This window comes from Molothrus ater, chromosome 3, assembly GCF_012460135.2.
Source record: "Molothrus ater isolate BHLD 08-10-18 breed brown headed cowbird chromosome 3, BPBGC_Mater_1.1, whole genome shotgun sequence".
In the NCBI taxonomy this organism is placed as follows: Eukaryota; Metazoa; Chordata; class Aves; order Passeriformes; family Icteridae; genus Molothrus; species Molothrus ater.
In genome coordinates this window covers 862,441-887,582 of record NC_050480.2, presented here as the reverse complement: position 1 = coordinate 887,582, position 25,142 = coordinate 862,441, and the positions used below count along the sequence as shown (strand labels likewise).

General features: G+C 43.3%; 1 protein-coding gene across 8 annotated transcripts in view; it reads left to right on the top strand.

The window, feature by feature from the left end:
• Positions 1 to 25,142, top strand: part of PLCB4 (phospholipase C beta 4) — a 177,219-nt gene that overhangs the window by 53,772 nt on the left and 98,305 nt on the right. For 6 of the 8 annotated variants that reach the window (XM_036380084.2, XM_036380092.2, XM_036380090.2 and 3 more), the window contains exon 3: positions 12,366 to 12,433. The exons of the other annotated variants lie outside the window; for them this stretch is intronic. The gene's annotated coding sequence lies outside the window, so the exon portion shown is untranslated. The remainder of the gene's footprint in view (positions 1 to 12,365; positions 12,434 to 25,142) is intronic. 8 annotated transcript variants of the gene reach the window in all.

The following is a 25,142-nucleotide window of genomic DNA, read 5'->3' as shown; positions in this document are numbered from 1 at the left end:
GCTTCCAGAATGGATCTGATCTGCAAGTGTTTTCAGGGAGCAATAGAATCATGTTCAGTGATCTGGGTGGTCTGCTGGGCAGGGCTGGTTTGTGTTTGTCTATAAAATCTGTCACCAGGCGTTCTTCCACAGTAGTCTGTTGTCTGGTAGGAAATGTATGTCAAGCAGAATTAATATTATTATTCCTTGTGGCTTGTCTCTGCTTTTAAGGATAACTGGAGAAGAGTCAGTGTGGTGGGGCACTGAGGCCATTTGTCACAATGCTTTTATTGTCCTGCTCAGCTGCAGTGCAACATTCATTTAGTGCTCTCGGAGCGTGGCATTTCCGCTCGCAATGCAGCACCAGGGAATTCTGATTTCATTTCCTAGAAGATTTTGGCAAAATTAGAAGGCAAGTAACTTATCTTTGTCATATTTTGGCTGGATGTTTTCTTCTTCTGTTTTCTATTTTTTTTTCCCCTTGGATCAGCAAAATGGAAACAACTGCAGAGGCAGCAGTGGATAATTTGGTTTCTAGGTTAGGTGGCGTTCAGGAGCAACAGGCAGTGATGATCCAGTGTCACGATGATGTTGGGAGGATGCAGTCACAGGTATTTACTCATACTATGCTGTGATTTATGGCAGTAGTTATCACTTGTTTATCTGTCTTGAATTTAGCACTCTGCTTGCAGATTTTAGGCATGGCTTAGCCTGTCTTAAATGCAGAGACTCCGCCTGGTTAAAGCACAACTGGCTTGCTTAAAAACGAGTGCAGAGATGTAGAGAGGGTTAGTGTGGTAGAATGGCAGGTGCTTGCAGTCATTTCCCAGGTGTGCAGCCAGGGCCAGCAGCATGCCAGGAGGGTGGGTGCCATGGATGAGCAGTGCCCTCTGTGTCCAAGGCTCATTCCCAGGCAGAGCAGGGGCTGGCTCTGGATGCACAGCTGGAGTTCTTGGTGAGAGCTCAAGGTGCTGCAGGCTGGAAGTGAGATCTCTGGGAGGCCAGGAGCAATGGATGTCTCCCCTTCCTCTCTGCTCAGGACAAAGCCCTCTGGCTCCATGACCCTGTGGTGCCCAGCAGCCCAGGTGAGACAGCTGTCCTCAGCAGGAGGAGCTGCTTTCCCAGGAAGGGAGAGAGAGCAGCACCATCAGAGCCTGCCCTTGCTGGGGGTGATCGTGTCCATCCCACAGGAGCTGGGCTTGGAGTGCCTCAACACTGAGTGAACACACCAGCAAACCTTTACTTAGCCAAGCACTAATTGATATCATTAATGTACAGATACAGCTGTGTCCTCAGCAGGAGCAGCTGCTTTCCCAGGAAGGGAGAGAGAGCAGCACCATCAGAGCCTGCCCTTGCTGTGGGTGGGTCGTGTCCATCCTGCAGGAGCTGGGCTTGGAGTGCCTCAACACTGAGTGAACACACCAGCAAACCTTTACTTAGCCAAGCACTAATTGATATCATTAATGGTTCAATACAGTGCTTTGTGCAGCTCAAGGCTTGTTTGGGTAAGAAACATTCTTTCAAATTTGGTTTCTGTAGGTTTTGGTAGTTAGGAGTCGACTCTCACCTGAATTCAAAGTGCGTTGATTCTGATTTTGCCAGTTAATATTGGAACATGTTTATTTATTTTACTGGCTAATGCAATTGAACCAGTACAAGCCCAAGGGTGAAAGCAGCCATCTTAGTAAACATTGATTTATCTGCTCTACAACAGGATATGTTCTTTGTATCTCAGTGATGCAAAACTGATACAGCTAAGGTAAATCAATCTTCCACTGCAGGTCAGGCCTCAAGGTGGAAAAAACTATAATATTTGAGAAATGAAAGCAGCAAAAAGATATTTACCTTCTTTGAAGAAGTATTTTAACATTTACGACACTTCCCTTGTTATGAGACTCTTTTTGCATCCTTCAGAATATCTAAGGTATCTCAAAGGGTATAAGGTTGTTTCCAGCACTCCTGGTCTAGCATTAATGAGCTGAAATGGAAACAGCAGAAAAGAAAACTCCTAGTGAAATACAGATTTTTACCTTCACAGTGGTTAACATTATTTTTAAGGTCTCCTTTCTGCATTCAGTCACTTAGGACCTATCAGCACATCCTTTATGAGCACTTTCACTATGTGAAGCTGCACTCTTGGTCACTTTTATTTTTGTTATTTATTTGTCTGATTTATTTTTAACTGGAGAACATTTATGGGAGTGACAGTTGAATTTTCTTCCACTCACACAGTAGCATGCAGGCACAGCACAAGACACTGGAAAAAAAATGTAATAAAATCATAAAAATCAGCCAGCAGCTGGATAGATTGAAGCTATAATGATGGGACTGTTATTGTTTTATTTGAAATGCATCAGATTCTAAGTCAGTGATATCCTCCTGAATTAACAGCCTTTCTAGTTAAGGGAGAAGGGTTAAATCATGATCTTGGTTCATTGACTTAGAGGCTGCCTGCATGATTTATGTTAAATTATGGTTAATGCAGCTGGGGCACGAGTGAGACATTTTCCTTTGGAAACATAAATGAAATAAACCCTTCACCAGTTGAGTTGTGTTCATCAGTTATGAACCATTTCTTTATTCAGTTCTGTTTTGTAGCACTGCAAATAAGCTGGGCACACATACACAAATAAAGGCAAAACTAGCCTAACACACAGGGATTCATATAAAGCACTGTTCTAATTCAGAAGTGCACTTGGAGGATGTCTTATGTGTCAGATAATAGCTTGCATTATCTTTTTAATTGATTATGCATGTAACAGGTTCTGACTTTTTGGCAGAGGGTTTGTTGGCTTTCTTTGCCACAGACTTATGCCACAGCCTGTTACAGTGTAGAAAATTGGAATACTGAAGGATTTAAGAGGCTTGTTTTCTGTAAATTCTTACTCTTCACTGCTGAAAAAAAAAGGCACATAAAACTGCACAGGCTGTCAGAAATGCTGTCCAATCAATTGAAATTATACCTTTTTTTTTTTTTTTTAATTTACCCTATAGAGTTAAATGAATCATAGAGTGGTCTGGGTGGGAAGGGACCTTAAAGATTCCAACCCTCTGCCATGGACAGGGGAACCTTCCACTAGACCAGCTTGATCAGAGCTCAATCCAACCTGGTCTTAAACACTTCCAGGGATGGGGCAGCCCCAGCTTCCCTGGGCTACTTGTTCCAGTGGCTCACAGTGCTCTTAAAATGAGCAGAGTGGTTCAAATACCTGCAGAAAAGTTATGAGGTGGTGAAGAACCTTTTAATAAACGCCAAGAACAGAAACTTTACATCCAAAGCACATAGCTGTGACAGAATCTGGTAAAGCATCCCCTCTTCAAAATTCCCTTTTCAAAACTTCCTGGAAGCCAACCCCAGAGATTTGTGTGAATGGGGAGAGGTATCCCTCTAAGAGTGGGGAGCTCCTGTGTGGGGAAGCTGCACTGTAAATGACCATTTATGTGCGTGGTGTAGGGAAGGCAATCCCATGGAGTCTGTAAATCCAGACAGGCTCCACTGTGCAGCCAGGGAAAGCTCTGGGATTAAATCTGCTCCGAGCTAATCACATTGGCCATTCTCAGCTGCCTAGGTGAGGTCTGGTGCTGGCCAGGAAGCCCTGGATGTCTGGTGTGGGATTCTCAGGTCTAGTCCTGGGGGCAATTCCCTTTTCTCCTCTTTCAAAGCATCTTTCCCCAGTGTAGGAGGGAGAGCTGTGCTCGCTGCCTCTTTGCAGGTGGGTCAGTATGCTCAGATGCTTTAGCCAACAAGCTCTGTCTTTAAAGTGTCAAAAATCCATTCTTTTATAATTTCCTGTCACTCCTATTTCCAGACTTCATCAAGTCAATCATTTTGATAACCTGACATCAGCCAGATGCACTACTGGGGAAAATTTATACATAGGAATGTTCCTGGGTTTGTGTGGCAAAGTAACTTATGAGACTTTCACGCCTTTTAATTGTATGGGTTTTTTTTTAAAGAAAAATGGTCTTTTGTAGGGAATTGACAAAAACTGAGCTAGAGTTTATAGCAGACAAATTTAGGAAATATGGTGAACCAGAAAGCTTCTAGACAATTTTCTGGTTCTTTCAACAGTCAGGCTGTATTTCACATCACAGTTTACATTACAGATAATGTTAAATAGCATATGGTTGCATTCTTTGGATTAAATCCTAGTTCTTCCTAAGTTAGTGATAGAATTCACATCAATTTCAAAATCATACTCATTGCCTGATGCATAAGGACTATTCTTCCAAAAAACTGGTATCCTTGGGAGAAATCTCAGCCTGGAAAAAGCAGGAATGCAAGTTGTTACTGGAGTCTTGGGGAGTCTGGGGGAAAGCAGAGAGTGAACGAGTATTGACTGTTTCCTGTTCAGCATGGCCACAAGAAGCTCAGAGCTCAGTCCTAAAAAGCTGCAGCTCAGCTCTGGTTTTTAAGCTCTCACCATCCATCTGTTGCAGACAGTGACAAATATGAATTCAGTGCTTTCTTGTGCTGTATTCTTCATTTTTGGCATACATAGGAGAGCAGAGAGAGATTTGGATGGCTTGGAACAAGCAAACTGATGCAACTGGTTTTGTGATGCTCTGGAAGCACAGCAGAGCAGAGCTGGGAATTCTCTCATGTGCTCTCCCTGAGCTCATTCCAGCAGCTCTGATCAGGGCCCAGGGCAGGCCAGATGAAATCACTTGCATTCCACCTGCCTGCACTGCAGCACACTTTGGACTGGGTCTGATATGTGGGAGTGAGTGATAAGAACACCATGAATAGTCCCTCTGTTCAGTAATGATCATGGGGAATTCTAAGAATGTCTGAAGAGACCCATCTTTCTTGTGGAAGGAATTTATTCATAGCTCTAGGAGATTTGGGTTTCAAGGAGGTTATAAAGTGCCCATGCAGACTATTGCCTGTATTTTTATAAGTAAAATAAAGCCCCAAATTGTTGCTGTTGAGCTGTTTCAAGTGGAGAATTTTTTTACATCAGAATGATAGCAAATTTACTTTGAAAAGTATACAATTTTTCCTTACAACTTCCTTACAGTTTTTCCATGGCAAGCCTCACTCGAGTGATCACAGGATCAAATATGTGCATCACAGGATTAAATATGTGCAAGATGAAAAGATCAAGATTTCTGTATTGGGGGGCAACTTTGCACCACCTCCAAGTGGTCTTGCTAGAAGTCCTCAGTGAAATTCTTGTATAAGGCTTTGTTTTGAGAACACACTGAACTGACAACATAATTTCAATGCAGGATGCTCTGGAATGATCCTTTTTTATTATTCTTTTTCCAGTGTCAGCTAGAAAGAAATAGTTGACAATCTACCCTTTTTAAAAATTATTATTATAAACTTCACAGAAAATCACTGTAAAAAAGAATTATCCATGAAGTTTTATGTGACATTTTATTAGAAAGCATTACAAAATGATATATTACAAAATATGATATATTACCAAATAACCTGATGGGTTGGCATACAATTTGAGTGAGACTTAATTATGCACTGAAATTGAGTAGAAGATTTAGGTGGTGCATTAAAATCTTTGCCAAAACTGTCTTATTAAATGAAATCCAAATTTCAACTGTTTACTCATATAGTCCAACCACTTGGATGAAGGTATGTGCTTGTCTCTGCAAGTTTGAATATTTCCTTTCTACATTATTCCTCTTTGTTTATTTAATATTATTATCTACTACATCTCTAAATACATCAAACTGAACATGTCATCATAGTTTTGGAATATTGTGGCATTATTTTTGGAAATACTTAACTCGATACTTTTAAGATTGGAATTTCTTTGCTCCAGTCCTGTGTTAAATGTCTGTATATGTTTTTATTCAGCTCTAACCAGGATCACTTGACCATGGTGAGATCATGAATATTTGTGTGTGTTCATGAACTTTTCTCTGGATAAAAAGTTTCCAGTGCTGAAATCATTACCATTCAAATGATGTGAAAATATTCAAAGCTCATCTGTCATGTATGAGCTCCAACAGGAGTGCTTTTTAAAATGGGAAACAGCAGAAAGTTTAGTGAGCTCCATGAGTCCTGTGTTGCTACAGATGCATTTTGGACCAGGAGAGTTAAAAATATAAATAGGACAGCACTACGTGCCTGTACATGCACAAGTGTGGATTCTCCTGGCACTGCTGACCCTTCAGCACTGGGCCAGCAACAAACTTCAAGCTGACTTCAATAAATCATCACCCAAGTGGTTTTAAAGGACAGAAATGAACACATGCAACCCTCCAAAATCCTTTATTGTGCTTCAGATCCATTGTAATGAGAGTCACTCTGTTCTTATTTTCATTTATATCAGTGGTGGGAAAGGATACGGAGGAGAAAATCTGTTTTGATCAGAGTTTTATGAAGAAAAAGGAAATTACAAAGAGACACTAAATGTAAAATATGCTCCTTATTTTATTGAGACAATATTATATTGCCTTGACTTTATTATGTTGTCACAACCTTTTTATACTGTCAAACTGTCCCCAGCAAAAAAACTTCACTGATTTTTCTAGTGCCATGCTGGGGCCACCATTGTCAGGTTTCAGGTTCAACCCTTAAGAACACAAGATGAAAGTTTTGGCAGTCATCACCTGGTATTTCTCCTTGTTATTTCTTCTTTGCCATCCTTCACAGAACTGTGCTGCTCAGAGCGTGCAGCCCTCACCAAGGATAAATCAATTTCTCTTTCCTATTTCTGTCCCATTTTCCCTGCTTGCAGACTGGCTGGGGTTTAGCAGTTGGCTTCTGCTCCGTGTATTTCTTCCCCACCTCTGGAGCTCACAGCTGGGTCCCTGTGCAGGCAGTCCCTGTGTGTGAGCTCTGGGAGAGACATCCCTGAGCCCTGCTGTGCTTGGCAGCCATGGGGAAGGGCTGGCACCTCCTGAGTGTGGAGAAGGCAGGCACAGGCCACTTTCAGTCCCCTCTTTGGGCTGGTTGTTTTGCTGCAGTGATTTCAGTGCTCCTGCTCTGCACTGGGAGGTTTTTATCCCTCCTGAGTTCCAGGGAAGGAGCCAGGGATGCCTCAGAAGCAAACAGGGGGTGCTACCAGCGTGAATGAGGCAGTTACTGCTGTGACCAAAGCATTTTCTTATGTTTTTCCCCCTGTTCCTGCCACAGCCTGTTTTGCAGAAAGTTTTTGTTTGTTTTCTGTAGCAACCACGGGCTTCTGTTAGAGCATTCTGCATGTCTTTGCAGCTGGGGTATATATTGATTTTTTTTTTTTTTCTCCTTCATGAAATGGCTTTGTAGGTTTGGAAATCTTCCTTTAATATTCCAGCTTGAACAGAGGAAATAATATCAAAGATTGAGTGATGTGGAAAAGAGGAGTGATGTGTAACTCTGTCATTTCAACACACAATCAAAATCTTATCAGATACAGAATCTCAAAATTTGGAATACCCTTTTCCCCACATCATTTGGACATGGCTTTTACTGGTCCCCTTACAGCCCTCTGGACAGCAATGTTCCTCACAAAAGCAGCTTGAAATCACAGCCTTTCCATCCCTTAAAGCATTAATCCCTTGTTCCTACACATCAAATGTCAGCTGCTTGTTAGCATGGTGCAATTAAAGCACACATAAGGCAGCAGTGAAGACAAAGACAAATTGCATAATAGAAATAGAAGTGTGAGGATGCAGGTCCCTGCTGTATTGCTCTGGGTATGAAGTTTTTGTAGCTTTCTAAGTTTGCTATTCCCTCAGCTGTGCTCATGTTTCTGCTTGTCAATCCAAACCTTAACCCTCACCACTGAACCCATGAAAAAAGAAGGAAAGAGGCAGGCTTTGGTTGGGTTTTTTTCCCTGTTAAAATAAAATAGACATTGTAAAATGTGTTTGCCACTGGGAAATTGCTGCACTGGTCAGCTTAAATTGTAGTCCCTGTGTAATTTCTGCATTCCTTGTCTGATCCATGTAGATGGTTTGAAGGCCCTAATGCCGGTGTTTGCTCTTGGATGGACAAACCCCCCACTTCCCCTACCCTTTTGCTGTGGGATTTTTAGGAATGTCTCTAAGAACATGTCTTCTTCCTGCTGCCAGAATCAGGACAAATTGATCCACGTGATTTGGCCAGAGGCACTAGCAAGACAACTCTCCAAGAAAAGAACCACAGTACTGCTCTTCCCTCTCCCTGTTTGCTGTATCCCCAGGTGAATGCTGGCCTTCTTATTTATCTTCCAAATGGTCTAGCAGTCCTTGTATTAAGGCAGAAATTACTGCTCTGCCTGGTTTGCTACTGCAGAGCTTCCAGTCACAAATACTATTTTGCTACAGCAAGAATAAAACATTTCAGCTTTTAGCATACTGTACAGCTGACTGCCCACGCTGGGCACCTGAGATATTCTGTATTCTTGGCTTTGGCAGTAGCTAGATCTAAATCCTGCTCCATTATATTTTTATTGTGTTCTCTTATAGCAATTGAGTGTTGGAGTTTTTAGAACAAACAGAAAATGTTTGCTGTCCCCTCCCTGGGGGTGCCTTTTCCTGGCAGGGCAGTGCAGTGCCATGCGGGTGGCGGTGCCATGCGGGTGGCGGTGCCATGCAGGTGGCAGTGCCATGCAGGTGGCGGTGCCATGCAGGTGGCGGTGCCATGCAGGTGGCAGTGCCGTGCAGGTGGCGGTGCCGTGCAGGTGGCGGTGCCGTGCAGGTGGCGGTGCCGTGCAGGTGGCAGCTGTGTGTGCAGAGCCCCTTTGTGCTTGTGTCCCTCTGCTGCCCAGGAGCCAGGTCACTGCACAGAGCAGGGGCTGTGCTGGGGCAGGACATCTCAGGGGCAGCTCTGCCTCTGCTCATGGTGGGTTTTTAGCTTGGTTCAGCTTTGCGTCAGAGGTAGACAGGTAGAATCAAAGCAGGGGTGTGTGGGTGTTGTCCCTGGTACTGCAGTGGTGAGAGGGGGTTTGTTCTGTGCCCAGCAGGGCAGGCTCAGCTGGGACTGGGGGTGGGTCCTGTGCTGCCTCATCCCCTCTCCTGCTCAGCTGCCACACTGGCTGACACTGGTAGTTTGGCTCTTTTTTCCCTAGTTTGGTTTTGTTCCCCGTCATCAACATGATTGTTGGTGCCATTTGTGGCTTTGCTGTGATGCTGATTTGAAAAAGATAATCTGTAAAATTGTTTTAAATAGCAATAAGTATTAAATAACAAAGTAATAATATGTAAAATTGTTTTAAATAACAAATAACATATAGCTAGATGTAAACTGCAACAGCTCTTCCATGATGTAGTTTTCATCTAGCTATATGTTACTATCAAGTAGCAACTAATTAGCATATATCTTAATAGTCTGAAGGGCCCCAGAACCATTCTGTGGTTTCCACTGTGTCTGGAAATCAGTTGAGTCCTGGCATCAGCAGGTTTCAGTGTGGTGATTTATAAATTACACAACATGGTTTAAAGCTCAGCTTCACAAAACTGAGAGAAATGGATTGCCTGATGTGCAGCAGGCCAGCTGTGTGTCTGTACACTCATTTCTGAGGCTGCAAACTGAAACTCACCCTGGGCTTCCAGCCTGTTATTGTTGATAAAATTAATCCTATACTTCCATGTATTATCCTGTAAGTATGCACAGGATTCCCATCTGACCATCCATTTGATAGATTAAGGAGGCCCTGGACTCCAATTAGCACCATGTGATGGAGTTAGGCCTCAGTGCCACCTCTTGTGAATTGTTAGTAAATGTTGCCAATCAGCTGCTTAGATATAAAATATTCCTTTTATTTTTCCCCTTTTTCCCCCTAAGTCAAGAAGCAAGACTGGTAAAAGCAGATGGTATCTTTTATCAGGCTGACTGCTGAGACCAGCCATTAAACTTTTGGACATAGGCTCTTTTCCAGGTCTCTGAAAAATAGCTCTGATAATGTCACTTATCATGTGTGTGGTCTTGCTCCAAAAAGATTTGCAGCGTTGCGTTGGAGCTTCCAGTTCTTTCCTTGTAAAAAGGTGACTGGAGATGACTTGTGAAGTTGTGGGAGGGAAAAAGAATTAAAGTTTATATGAAATGTCCCTTTTGTTGCTTGTTCTCACAGGAATGTGACTGGGATCTTTCTTCAGTGAGCAAGGCTAGAAGCTATTCCATTTTTGTGCTTTAATTTCATGAAAGGCTGCACTTGCTTCTTCAGAGGATGTTCACAGAAGAATGAGGTGTCCAGGCCTGTCCTAGAGCAGTTCTTAGATCCCTGACAGATGAAGCTGTTCTGATGCTTGACAGGCTCACTGCATGTTGCCTAATGCAGGCATCCTTTTTGTGCAGGACCAGAGTTTGGTTTTTTCCTGTTTACAGAAAAGTTTCAAGTCATATTCATAGTTCCACCTGGAGTTACTAGAGTTGTCCAGCTTTGTTTGGAATGTGGATGTGAGGTAGGGCTTGTGTTGATGAAGTCCTTTTACAGAGTTCCTTATGGCAATGAGTGATGCCAGTTGTCTCTGCAGATCTTTTTATACATCACTAGTGTTCCTTAGCCCTTATCTCACAGTATTGCTTGTTCTTTCCAGAGATCAACAGGCTTCTGACAACTAATTCTATTTTTAAAAAAATAGCTCAGAAAACAGTATGCAGTTTTTGTCTGTGCTTCTGTTAAAAAATGGCAGGTGGTGTTAGAATGTAAAGCAGAATGCAAAGTGTGGGGAATGGGAGTAACCCCTTGATGAGGTTGTTAGATCAGCTTGGGTTTGCCTGTGCCTAGTGCTTGGCTGGCCTTGGCAGATGGCTGGCAGGGAGCTGGCAGGGATTTCACCTGTGCCAGTGTGGGCAGTGTTGTCTTGGCTAAGGGCAGGGAAAAGAGTGACGAGGTGGTGCAGCTCCTTCTGCTGCCAGGGTATGGCTGTCATACTCCTCCAGACTCAGCTCTGGTGGGTGAAGAAAGGCTCTTATGCCTTCATTTTCAGAATTGCTATTTGAATTAGCCCTTTAAAGGTTATTTCTTTCCTCTTATCTCACAGCTCCATCTACTGTTGGTGCACTTGGTGATATTTAATCTCCAGTTTTCTCCTGAACACACACAGCAAACAGCTGTTTTCACCTTTTGTGCACTCTTAGACTTCAGTACCCTCTTTGTCCTCCTTGGTCTCCCCCAAACTTCTCTGCTGCTTTCCTCTTGCCTGTGATTTGCTGTGAGCATCCCCAACACCGAGTGACAATCTTCTTCATTACTCAGCTCTCTTTGGGTTGCAGGCTGAAGACTGCTGTGTGAGGGGATTGCAAGGCAGATGGGGAACATCTGCTGGAAAAGTCTTCTTATCTGTGCACACATCTAATTATGTTCTTCTGACTGTAGCAAACTTGCCTTGTCAATTGCAGTCTTACTTCACCAAGTTGAAATAGTTTCATGGGTTTTAGCCTCTGTCTCTCCTGGCTCCTTGTGCATCAAACATCAGCTTTCCTTTTGTACTTCAGGGCTCTACACCGTGATTCCTGCTGCCCTTGCTCTGTTTCTCTTGCTAATAAGTAACATACTCTCACCCCTGACCAGTCCAGGGCCCAACTCTTTGTTCATTTTTCCCATTCTCCACTCAAGACCTTTACACTCTTTTTGTGGCCTCTTGCAGCAAAAGATGGCACCTGATGAGCTGCCTCTTTATCCTTCTTCAGTGCCTCATGTAGAGTCCCTTTTCTATGAGCAAGTGCAGAAAGTGTTCCCTCAGTGCTTTCAAGAAGCCCCCAGTTCAGCAGTGTGTATCTCTGGCAGCAGTTCCCATGAGCTCTTTGGGGTGTGGAATCTCTGGCAGCAGCTCCCATGAGCTCTTTGGGATGTGGAATGACTTTGGCTGTGTTTTGGTACAATGCCAGGCAGAACGGCCTGGCACTGGTACTCACATGTCCATGCTAAACATCTGAGCTGCAGCAGGGTGCAGCCTGGCCCCAGGGCAGGTGGGATGTTTAGAAACCTTAGGAATGGATGTGCAGGGGCATCACTGGCCTTGTGTTTTGTAGCTGTCATGCTGTACTCCTGGGATAGCACTCCCTTGCTACTGGAGCTTGTCTGTTACTCATCCTGGAGTGAAATCTTCCCAAGTTTATGTTGCTCGTCTAAGGAAGACACGAAACACAATTAAAATCAGCTAGCATTTATTCTGGGAAGAGATAAATGTGGCAGCACTGTTCAGCTGCTCCTTTGTGATGATTATTAATCATTCAGGATGCTTTATGAATGTTAAAAGCTGTCCTGGTGTGCTACAGTGGGGAATGGGATGCTTCATCCAGAGCTTCCAGCACTCCCAGCCACAGCCCATCCTTCTGTGTGCAGAGCATTTCCCAGGAAGGATTTAGCAGGGCAGAACCAAATCCTGTTCTGCAGTGTTTGTCAGGATGCTGCACTTCTGTGGGCCATGGGAGGGGTGTTTTTGCAATAGTGAGATCTAGCAGATGACACCAGGTCTCAGACTGACCATCTTGTTTTGTTGCTTCACAGAAGGAAGAGCTTCCCAGCACAGCAGTCCAATTAGACCACTGATTATCTACCCAGCCCAGAAGGCCTATGTAAGTTACTCACTCCTAAACTAGAAATCACAGCTGAGTGGCATTTGCAAATGTGCTGCTGATGGAGCCTGTCCCTCTCTCAAGGCATCACTTTGAACTCTCAGTCCACCATTCTGACCAACTGTGTGCACACACGTATATGGGGATATCACTTCATATATGATCCTGTACTTAGTATGCTGAAAGCTTTCAGGAGTATCAAAGAGACCTCAGCATGTAGTTTGTAGGGCTCATGTGTTTCACAGCAGTATTGGCTTACAGGGTTTTATAATGTCAGCCTAGCACCGTTTGCACTGCTTTCTGTGGAAATGTCAGGCTGTGAACCCCATCAGGAGCCAGTTTTGTCCTTCAGAACAAAGGGAAAGACACAATTTTTGTACTGTGGTGTAGTCACTGCTGGAGTATCCTGTCTGATGCAGAGACAGGAACAACTTGCTGGTGTTGGAGGGGAGGTCAGCGAGTGCCACTGAAGTCCTTGTTACCTAAACCAATGGCTTAAGACAGCCAGGAGCCAAAAGAAACACCTATAAACTTATGAGAAAGCTTGGGGAACAGTTGGGAGTACAGGTTGTTGCTGCTGGGAAACTGGAGTTTGGGGAATTTGGAGATAGGGGCATTACTCCCACAATCAGAGCCTGCTCAGGGAACAGTCGGGGTGGTGGTATATGAATGACCAGCCTGTGAGGAGGAACTCTGGGGGATAGCAGTTACAAACTGCTTCTGTACAGCAAGGCTGCCTAGGCAGCTCTAGGATTTCCCAAAGTGCACCTTAGCAAAGCCTTTTGGACTTGGATAGCTCTGGTTTGGTCCATGCCAGCCGCAGGAATTGTCATGGCAAAGCCAGGCCAACAAAAAGATCAGCAAAATGCTCTGTCTAGTCTTGTTCTTACTAAATGGGAGACTTCTTCATGGCTGATTTCTGAACTCTGTTGCCATGGATGAGTGTCACACAACACTGGCAACTGATGAAACTGCTGCAAAGCCTTCAGGCTCATAACAAATACTGGAGTCAGTGGCCCACACTTAGAAGTACTTGTTTTTCATTTTCCAGAAAATCCAATTTTTCAAGCCCAGTGTAAAGGAACTATTCCCATAAACAACTCCTGGTACAGCTCTGGATGTCTTGCTCCTTAATGGCTCTCTGTGTGTTGTGGGTCTCTAATCTCCTGAATTCTCCTGGGAAATGAGGGTGAGGTTCAGTGATGAGCTGTGACAATTGCTGCTGAGTGCCCAGTCTGCCTAAAAGCTGTCGTCTCCTGGGCCAGTGTCACCAGGGCCTCTGGATGACCCCAGGGAGTCTCAGAGGACAGCTGAGAATGTTTCAGTCTTTTTCTCTGCAGTCTGTGCTATCCAGAAAATTCTTCACATAGAAAGCAGCGAGGGAGGAGGGAGTACTGCCTTGTACAGGGGTTACCTGGAGTTGTCTTTGTCACCCATCAGATGGGTTTAGCTCCAGGCCAGACAACTCCCACTGTCTCATCTCACATCCTCAGCTCCATATTCTCCATGGATATACCAGATATATATAGATATACTTACAGATATTGCTATGTCTTGGCTTCCCCCTCTGTCCTGGCTTGTCATTGAAGTGGCACTGATTATCCCTAAACTGAATCTGTTCGTTGCTAGTTATAACCAGGGATTAGAATACTTGAAAAATATTACTGCTTTCCTGAAAATAAAGCTAGTGCTGGGCAGAACTTACTAACGCAAACTTGAGAAATTGTGGGTGGATTTTGTATTCCCAAAGGGTGAAATAGTTGACAGTAGCATGGCAACTGACAAACAGCAATACAAGTAATTTCTGGCATTCACATGAGGCCAAGGAGAATATATGCTGCTCAGAAACCAAGTGGATAATGAAGCATTTGGCTATGACAGAACAATAATATCCAGGCTGTCCTGGAGTTCACAAAGCATTTGCAGTGTTACAGAGCTGCAGTGGTGGTTTGGTGCTCATGGATGCTTGTGTGTGTGTGTGTGTACCCTAAAAGAAAATGAGTCTCCAGTTATTGAAGCTTCAAAATGCCAAAAATTATTAGCTTGTGTTTGGACTTAGTTTTAAGGTGTTCTTTAAGAAGTATAGATAAGCATGAATTTTAAACCAATCCAGACTTCAGCACTGGAGCTCACTGTTTGACCTGTAACAAGATTCTGTGACCCATCAAGGCTCATCTTCATCAGCTGCATTTGCTTTCTGTAATCAAACCTTGTGATGGCCTTGCTGACTTTCCATACTTTATATATGGCTTGGAAGCTTGTTTGATCCTCTCTTAGAGTCCAGTTTTTCTCACAGCAGTCCTGAAAGTAAAAGCTGCTCTTGAGGTTGTGGGGGGATAGAATGTAAGAAAATACAGATAGTGCAGAAGGTAATCTCACAGCTGAGGAGTTGCAGCTGTACCAATCCCCAAAGATCAGGAACAGGCCTGCCCTTAACAGGCCACAGCTGTGCCCAATATGAAGAAGAGTGCTACAAAAGAGTGGCTTTGGTGGCTGGGGAGAGGGATGGAGGTTTTGGCTGTGCTGTGAGGAGGAAGGAGTCAGTGCTGTGAGGAGCTGCCCATGAGAAATCACCAAGAAGGTATGGGAACTTTGCAATGAGATGACAACAGAGGTCCTTGAAATAACAGGTGTTGGAGAACTTTGTTATTTTAATTAATGTGCACAAGGTTGCACAGTGGATGAGATTGTTTAGCACAGGAACTTGCTGGAAATACTGGGAATGAGAGCTCATATTCAAAAAGCAATCCTAAAAACTTTGGGCTTCATTTAAAACATTTCAGCTGCTGCTGTGTCTGGTGCTTTTTGTATAATAAAATGACACAGTGACTTTACAGCAATTAATAAACTCCTTGTTTTGATACTTGCTGGAGCTTCAGTGGGAGCTGCTTTGCAACGTCAGGCTGCTCGTACAGCCTGAGCTTTTGCCTCTCAAGGATAATATGTCACCTTTGTCAGATGTTGCCTCTTTTGGTCCTCAGTCTGTTCCATAAATGCTTGGAAGTTCAGCTGTCTTTTGTGGATTTCTTTCTTTCTTTCCTTTTTGTCCCTGCTGCTTCTGTTTGTTAGAGTTAATTGTTCTAAGACCAGAGGAGACACTTTATTGTGGAGAAGATGAATAACAGAAGCAACCAGGACATCCTGTCTTCTACAAAACCTTGAGGACCCCCCTTTGTGAAACCTAACAGTTAAAAAAAAAAGAAATTACTTGCCTTTTCATTTTGTTCTTCAAGTATTTTATACCTTGATGTTCTCTGCTACAGGCAGTGTTTTGTATTCTGTTTTCTGAGCTGGTGAAGTCTGAATGTTTCATAAAGGCCTCTTTGGGAGAAAGAACCAAGCAATTTCCCCTTCATGCAAGCAGCAGGATTATTAGGGCTTCATAACTTACTCTCAGAGGCAGGAGCCAGAGAAAAGGAAGGTGAGCCAGACTTTCAGAATTAGGGAGAAAAATCTCCCACAAGCAGCAATTTATTGCTTTAGCTCTAAGCTAATTTACTGAGTCATTCTTGTGTGGCTTAAAGGTTTTGTGTTCTCATGTTGCACTGTGATTCCATAGTTCTGAGGCCATCATAAAAGTGGAGACCTGGAAGGAAATGCACAGAGACAGGCGTGGGCAGCAATCCTGCTGTCTCTCCTTGGACTCCCTGCCTGGCTTCCAGGGGTGGAATTTTAGTCAGGGTTAGCACATTAGATTAGCTATCTGTCAGCTTGGTTTCCTGTTATTTAGAGCTTGCTCTTATGAATTTAACATAATTGATGATACAATGAAACCACACCAAGAAAAGCATTAAACACCAAAATGCTGCTTATGGCTCCAAGCTCCTGAGAAGCAAACTGCAGAAGAATATTCTGACAACAGTGTAGTTACACGCTTGGTCTGGTCCCCTGGGCTCACCTCGTGGCTGCCATTGCTAGGAGTGTCTTTGACTGCTTCTTCAAGAGTTAAAACCCAGTGTTTGTTGCTTGCCCTCCTTCTGAGGCAGTAATCAACTGCAGGTGCTGTTCCACTGTCAGCCAGTGAGAGCAGGCCCAGCACACACCAGGCTACAAGGGGCTCACAGGGGGGCTAAAGATGTCAAGCATTGGCTTCCCCTCTTGTTGTATCAGACAGGCTCTGCTTGTTGGCATGCTGGGCTCTCTCGCTGTAATAAACAGTGAGCACAAGCACAGGCAGTGTGTTTTGTTCCCCACAGGGAGGGACAGGTGAGAGCCTGCTGTGCCACGTGCTCGCAAGGCTGGCACCTCTCAGGCTTTGGGTTCAGGTGGATTTGAGGTCAGTCGGCAATCCTCTCTTTCCCAGCGCTTCAGTAGCCAGGATGCCACCTTGGTGAAAGCTTCTTAAACTCACACAGCTGCCTTGTTAATCCTGCCTGGTGCTTGGAGAAGGGTCCAAATCAGTGTTGGCTTTGAGCACATCAGATACTGCCTCAAGGGCCCCGTCCAGGGGGTATTTGTATCCCCCTAGGAACTGATGGGGACTTCTCTGCACTGTGGACCTCTGGAGTTGCACTTAGCAGCTTACTCATTAACAAATGAACTCCTAAATTCAGTGTAGATGGTATCAGTAATTCCTCAGCCAGTTCTGCCTAGCGCACGTCTGTATGCTGCTGAGATAAAACAAGAAATCAAACAAAAACCCCAGACTCAACAGTGTACCTGGGTGATATTTGCCATCAGCAGTGTTACTGAAGCTGGTGAGACTGTCAGCAACCCCATGCTAAGAAATTTCTGTTCTACCATATGACAGCAGTAGCCAAAATAACTCAGCCATGCAGAGAACCCCAGGTCTTTATTAGCTTTGAAAGTGGACAAATACACAATAAAAGAAGGTTTCTGCCAGAATACAGATAAACTGTGATCATAGAATGACATGCAAGAGTTAAAGTTGGGAAGATCAGACCTGAGGAATTGAAGATTTATTTTTTTTTCTTCTCTTTTATTTTTATTTTTCTGGAAATATCTTAAGTTCTTGCAGCTGTAGGTGGAGGCAACTCTTTTCAATACTGTTGAAAATGAATAAGTACAAATCTTCATGTACTACTTTAATTCCCCCCCACATTGTTTTCTTTTGCCTCTTTATTTCTTGCATCTCAGAAAAATTTATACAGCAATTTGCTAATTAGCTCTAGAAATTCATAGCAATGACCAAATTATACTCAATAATGCCAGTTTTAGTGCAGTGTGACACAACTGTGCAAGTCTCCAATTCCCCATTTCCAGATTCCTTTCTTAGTTTTGGTCTACAAGAAGCCAGATTATTTGTATGTCTGTATAACATATTCTGCATTTGTAGACAGCCAGGCAGCATGTTTTCCTTGTAGAACCAATTTGTGCACAGGGCTTCTTGCCAAGCAAACAGCTTTCCTGACATTTAGTGAATCTCTGAGTTCAACTCAGCACAAAACTTGTTTGCAGAGGACCTGTTAGCTGGGTAGAACATCTCTGAGGAACTTTGCTGACCCTGTGCTGGGGACAATAATCACAGAGAGTGGCTTGCTGGTGTGGAGAAGGAGAAAGAAAAACCCAACATGACCCATCTGGTTGCACTCCACTTGAAACAGACATTTAAAGTAGACACTGTCTCTCAAAAGAAAATTTTAATCAATACCTTCAGAAAAATCTCTTGGCTTTGCCCTGCTCCCTTCTTGTAAGGGATAATGCTGTGCAGAGATCTAGAGGAATTTTAGGAGCCTGCTCTCCTAGCTTTAATCATCTTGTAAAATTCCATATAGACACATCATTTGGGGTTTTTTTTCAAGTCTATATCTTACTCTAGAAGTAGGTAATCTTTGAATCTCTGTATCTCAGCCTCAGCTGGAAAAATAGTTCACTTTATGTATGTTCTGATTGTTAGGAATGAAAGCTCTATTTCAGAGTGGCTGCAGGAATTGTAACTCTTCAGCTGTGCTGGTAAGAACATACAGCCAAAAAAATGAGATATAAGATCTGCTGGACTACTTTTGAGTTGATCTGGGATGACAGAACCTATTTCAGGCCAACAGTTATTTAAGGTTTCCATGGAGACTCATGATGTCACAGGAGCAACATCTGAGTGCAGTTTGCCAGAAAACAAGGCTGTAATGTTGTAGTTTGCATTTTTGTAAACTCACAGAGCAGCAAAGCCCATTTTCTCAATGGGTTGCAGTTTGCTTGTGATTTGTGCTGAGTGTGAGCTGAATCCCTGCTTCCAGTGTGGTGTCAGGGATGGTTTCAGGGCTGCCTCATGCACAGCCTGCTGCAGCTCCTGCTGCTGTCCTCACCTGCATATTGTAGGCTTAGGCTTTCTTGTGCTGCTTTATTAAACCCTGGCATTTTCTGTCTGCTCTCACTGGCTTTAAGAGTCGTGCCCAGGTTTGCTTGTGAGGGTATTTGCAGTGGATGAGTATTAAAACCGGAATAAGTTACAGCTCTGCTGAGTTTTCTGAAATGCAGGAGCTGCCACAAAGGACTGTAGGGGGAAGACAGTGGAGAAGTAGCAAAGCAGGAAAATACAGAAGGTTAACAGAGGCATAATTTAAAGCTAAAATTTGACCCCTAGGAGTTTGAAAATTGTTACCATTACTTGCAGTTTTATAGAGACTAAAACTCCACTCCACTGCAGAGAGATTGCTGCCCAAGGACCTGAATGTGTTAATAATGAAGGCATTGTGTGTTTGCACAGGGCTTTTGCAGTGCTAGGGGTTAGGAGACCCAAAGGTGCCTGGATACTGTGTGGGGGGATAGAATATAAAAATAAAGATAGTGCAGAAAGTAATCTCACCCCTAAGGAGTTGCAGCTGGGCCAATTATCAAAGATTAGGAGCAGGCCTGCCCTTAACAGGCCACAGGTGTAACCAGTGAGCAGAAGAGTGCTATAAACCAGTGGGGTGGGTGGGTGAGGAGGGAACTGGAGTCAGTTGGGTGCTTTGTGAAGAGGAAAGGGTCAGTGCTCTGAGGGGCTGCCCATGAGAAGCACCAGGAAGGTCTGGAACTCTTGTGACAAGGAGACAGCAGCATGGAACCCCTGCAATGAGATGACAACAGGATACCACTGAAATTCCATAGTTTTCAGCAATTCCTGACTGGGAAGCAGGCTCTGCAAGCACTGCTGCTTCCCTGTCACTACCTGGTGTGTGTTTTAGTTCCACAACTGTGGTTTTGCTATTCCTTGCTTAAGGGATCCTTACAAAGATGTTTGCCAAAATAAAAGTCAAGAAGCAGTACTTGAATTTGGCAGAGCATGGGGGAATAAAGACTTTCTCAAAGTAAGGTAAATGGAGAGGAAAAAGTTTTAACATTTTTATGCATAAGTTGAATTCAGTTTTATGACTAAAGCTCTTGTTGCCTCTGTAGAAGCAGCTGCCTGTAGAAAGGAGCTCATGTTTATTGAAGAACAGAATAAGAGTAATGATGGTAAACAATGTCAAGTCTCTGCATCCCCTGGCTTTGTCAGGAGATTATTAAGCAGAACACATTCTTTTCTGGAGCATCTACTGTGCTTCAGTCAGCAGACTTGGCTCTTGTTTCTTAACTGTAATTGTAACAGAAACAGCTTTTGTATAGAGGGGAGTGCCAGACTATGGAAACTTGCTTTTCTGACTTGCACAAGTTATCAGAATGTACTCACATTTCAGGGAACTTAGGGGTTTTTTTAGAAAGCAAAGCACCTCTGAGCTCAGATCCTTTCATGTCTGAGTTCAGCAGGAAAGGACTTCTTTTTTCCCCCAGGCCAGTTTCTGAATTCCTGAAATGCAAAGCCTTTGCAGCAAGAGAATGGCCTACTCTGATACAAACCGACTGACAGCTCCTCCTGAAAATCAGGACAAGTTAATACATTCCACATGTTCCCTGCCCCAGTTCTGCAAATTGATTATTTTGAAAGGCTAAGTAAGCCTATCTTTATTTTGCAGGAAATGTTTGGTGCCATTAGGCAGCAAGGCTGTTGAAAAGAACAAAGCTGGAACAGCTTTTGATAATGTCCTCAGAGAAATGGCCAATTGCTGTACAAGTGATACAAACAGGACTGTTTGTTCTCACTGGGTGCTGAGCACTTGAAAGTTCATACACTTCATCATGAGCCTGAAAGCAGTGAAATTCTTTTGAAGTCTTAATATTGGGCCAGTTTGAAAATCTGCCCCTGTGCCAGTGATCTGCCCCTGTGTGACTGTCCTACAGTAATGCTGCTCTGAGTGTTTGGTGATCACCTGGAGGGTGGCAGCTCTTGTGCTTTTCTTGGTTTCAAAAAAGGGGAATATTTGTTATGGGATTATATTATCCTGTGAAGCAACAGAGACTTTTTGCAGGTCTGGACATAGCAGGTTAGCAAGTTTCATGCATGGATAGCAGGAGTTACCCAGTGTGGGAAGTGAGGCCTGGGTGTAACAACTGCAGGCAGTGATTCTGCTCTTGCTGTTTCCTGGGAGAGATTAAGGTTTAATGAAGTGTCCTGTAGTCCATAGCAGGGCTGAAGCACCTTTGTGTTTGTTAAATGGACACAGAAAGTTCAGAGTAGAGGGAAGTTACTGAGAAATATTATTGTTCCATATGTTTTTAAGCACATTCCTTATGTGCTTAAAAGATTCTCCCAAGGAGAATAATCTTTCACATCTACTGAGTCATGCAGATAGTTGCATAATTGATTGATGTGTTGTATGCAAGTATCCTGCCATCCACCTAAATTTCTCCCTTCAAACAATGCCTTTTGACTGGGTTCTGTTACTTTCTAACCATGTTTGGCAATGTTTTGGTATGCTGAGTTTACTTGACCAAATACAAAGTTTACTTAACCAAATAGAAAGTAACGGCCTGACAAACGCAGAGATAAGAATCACTGAGCTTGCAGCAGTGCATAACATCTTTTTTAATATTGCTGGGGGGTTTTATACTTTGCTGTAAAAAAAAGAACAGTCAGGTGTCTGCTTCTACCTCCTTATCTTCTGATGACCTGTCACCCCTTCTCTTTGCCTGCTTGTGCCAGTGGTTTTGGGAATGAAAGAGCCTTTTGTAGGTGCAGGCCTCCACTTGGGGGCTCTTCACTGGTGGGAGGCACCAACCACTCTTGGGAGCAACTGATCTTGGGCAGAAAGAGAAGAAAAAGAGAGGGAACCCTGTGCCCCTGTCATACTGAGCAAATCCTCCAATGCTGCCTCTTGTTTTTAACAACTGATCTCTCTCCCCCAAACTGGAAAAGCAGATGCATAAAGCACAAAGTACAAATGAGCATCAGACCACTTGCATGAATCTGTAGCTGTGTCACATCTTGGTTGGAAGGAATAATTGGTCTAGGAATGAAGGTTGACACTTCTGGTGGATGGGTCACTGTGTGGGGCTCATAATTTCAGTTTTTCACTGCAGGGACATTGTCCTCGGTTTTGAGATGGGAGGAATTTAGGGAAGTGATCCGAAATCTTTTTTTGTAACTGACAGTCTGTTGGAGCACTGGGAAGCTGGACACACCTCTGTGAAACACAGATGTTAGGGACAAAAGAAGAGTGTCAGAGAAGTCTCCATAACTTCAACAAGAGGGACTTCTCTCCCTAAGTAAACTAAAGAAAAACTATTTTAGAGGTGATAAACTGACTGGAAACTTTGGGTTTTGTTTCTTTACATTATCAGTAGAAAACAAAAAGTTGTAGAGGGAGAGAAGTATTCTAAAAGGTTTGCTTTGACTCTTTGGTTTGCTTCTGCATGGGGAAAAACCCCAAAGTTAGTAAAAAAGTGACTGCTTTAATTCTTTCCATGTTATAGGGCCTTGAAGGTGCTCCATATTACGCAGACAGAAAGGTCCCTGGCTCTTACAGGAGAGGGAGATGTTTGGGGGGAGAGCACCAGGGGCTTATACACACAAAGCTTCAGAAGAGAGGCTGCCTTACCTAGTGGTGCTTAATAATAATGACTGGAAATTAGTTTTCCACAAGTTGGATTGGTGGTTAATCACAGAAGAGTTCCAGCAGTTAAACCAGAACAATCTTCTGTGCATCTTTTTTTGATGCTCTGGAGAATTGCTTCTTTCTTCCCTGGGACTGTGGGGCGTGGCTGAAAATGTCAGAAAGATCAGAAGATCAAGGGGAAAAAAGTCTCTCTAGCTTCAACTTTGCTATTTCTGTTTCAGTCCTAAGACTATGGCTCTGTGTCCAAAGCTTGTCTGGTTTTTTTTTTTTTCAGCTTTTCTCATTTAGTTACTGGGTGATTAATAACTGTAAGCTTGTCTCACCTAAGGTGCTGTACTGGTTTTATCAGTCAACCTTATCCGTAAAATCTGGAACTTTAAAAGGTGGTAGAAATATATGTCTTTTTTCTGTCTGCAATGCATGTTTTTTAAAATATTTAAAGTCCCTGTGTAGGCTTTTTTTTTTTTTTAAACTCTATGGGAAACTGAAGAAAACAACAGGGCCACATGAGTGAATTCCATATTTGCTTTTGGCATTTAATTTCCATAAAGAGGAGGATCCTGTTGACTCATAACATTTCTTTTCTGTTTGTTTGTTTTGGTTTTTTTTTTTTTCCTTTTCCAACTTGCAAATGTTATGAAAGCATTAAAAGTTAGTTCCTTGTTGTCAGGGTTCCAAGATAGATGTTTGCATAGTAGATTAGATGTAATATTTGTGGAGATTTGAAAACAGCTTTTGGGCTGGTGTTTCATTAGCAGGTTATGAAGCTGTATCATCATAAAGGGCATTAATTCTCCAATGCATGTTTCCTACACAAAATTGATGAGATTATAGAGAGATAATGTACCATAGTGACTGCAGAGCCACGAGCAGATCATTAGTGGTGTAAAAGCAGAGGAATGTGCAGGTATAACTTGTTCTCCCTGTTAAATATGGTTCACTGTACCTCAAATCTTGCCACGTTTTTATCCTGGCAAACCTTGGAACGAGATGGCTTTAAACTGAAGAATTGGAGTTTGGGAAGACAAAAGATCATGCACAGGAAATACTATTTCAAAATAAAGCCCTGACCTCTGCTATCTGAAAACCTGTAGAGATAACATCTACCTCTTGCAGGAAATCCCCTCACAGCATCCCCAGAGCCTCTGATCTGCCCCGTGGCACTGAAAGCTTTGCCTGCCCTGGTGCCTGTGCTGGTCCCAGCCCCAGGATAGCTGGATAAACCAGGAGTGATCCCTGCTTTCCTGCAGGCTATTGAACTGAGGGCTGCATTCCTTGCCTCCCCTGATCCAGCTTTGCAGTCCACTTCAATGGGACAGTGATGAGACTCTTTGTGAGGAAATTACATATTTAACTGTCAAATTGCAGAGATGGAGCTATTTCCAGGCATCCTACTGCCCACCCTCCTGCAGCTAAAAATGGCTTTTCTTGCCTCAGCCACAGGGATGGCAGTCAGGCCATGCTGTCCTGCCCCTGCAAGATTGTACTGCTGGAATTCCTTTAAATACTCTTCAGCACAGAGTTCATGTAAATTAGCTAATTACCAGCCTCTGCCCGGGCTTCCATGAGTGCTGAGGAGTGGAACAGAACGATTTAATTTCCCTAACATATTCTCTTGGCACTTTTGCATGTGGAATATGTTGCTCTAAAGCATCTCCTGATACCAGAACCTTGGCTGTGCTCCAGCAGGAGTTCAAGTTAAAAGCATTCAGTGTAATTCCAGGGTTGGCAAACCTCGAGCTGTCACCTTCCCTGCTTCCTATAATTCTGCTGTCTGTAATGCGGGCTTTCCTCCTCTCTCACAGAAGATGATCTTGCATAAGTGTTTAAACTGTGAATCAGGGATTACAGCTGGCACTGCTTATGCATATGATATTCTCTTGGGAGAGTAATTAAGCTGAGGTGAAGTGATCACATGAATCTTAATATTTGCAAATTCATTACACTTAAAAAAGGACTGTAGAGTTCTTGGTTACATTGGCAAATGAGTGTGATTGCCTCCCACTGTAATTTTCATCTTTGCCTTGTGCTTACTCTGAAATGTTTGCTGCTGTCAGAGGCAGGAGTGGTGTATTTTAATTTCCCATTGAAATTCTTGTGAAAGAGTCTGTATAGAGGGTACAGGAACATTTTGACTGGCTGAGTGTAAATTATTTAAATCCCGAAAAGTTTTGGGATGTGGCCAGATTTAAGCTAACAGGAAAAGGAATTCAGTCAGGGTCCTGTTTCTCCTCAGCAGTTGGGTCCAAATCCTGGAAACACTCTCAGTATGTGTTCACTCATTAATTTTACTGCAACTATCAAATAAATCTAAATATAGACATAAGTACTGGCAGGTATTAGCCAGCTAGGTCTATTAATTGAAACATGCTAACGTCACTGAAGGTTCCTTTAATGGTAGCTGCATTCTTTGGCTGTGTAGATACCATTAAAAAAAAAAAACAAACATGTTTTAAACCTCAGACAGGAGGAGTAGTGTCTACATGTTATTTATATAAGCCTTGGCAATCAAGAGGAAGTTGTAGATCTGCTAATTATGTGTTGTTGATTGCCTGTCTCTCATCTTACTGCAGTGTTCCAATGGCCAGAGAGATCCCAGTTTCCAGCTGAGAAAAGGGATTTCATTCTCCTGGTGCTTGGTGGTCAGACAGAAGTGCTTTCTCCCTCTAGCATGGCAGTCATAGAGCAGAGGTGTGCGTTGGCAGCTCTGAAGGTCAGTGTGTTGTACGTGTTCCCTGCTTAGCAGAGATTCTGCTGCTGGGTCCTTCCAGAGTCGCGGATGGAGACTCCACTTTGATTTATTTCTGCAGCACCAGCCTCACAGGTACCAGGGGACC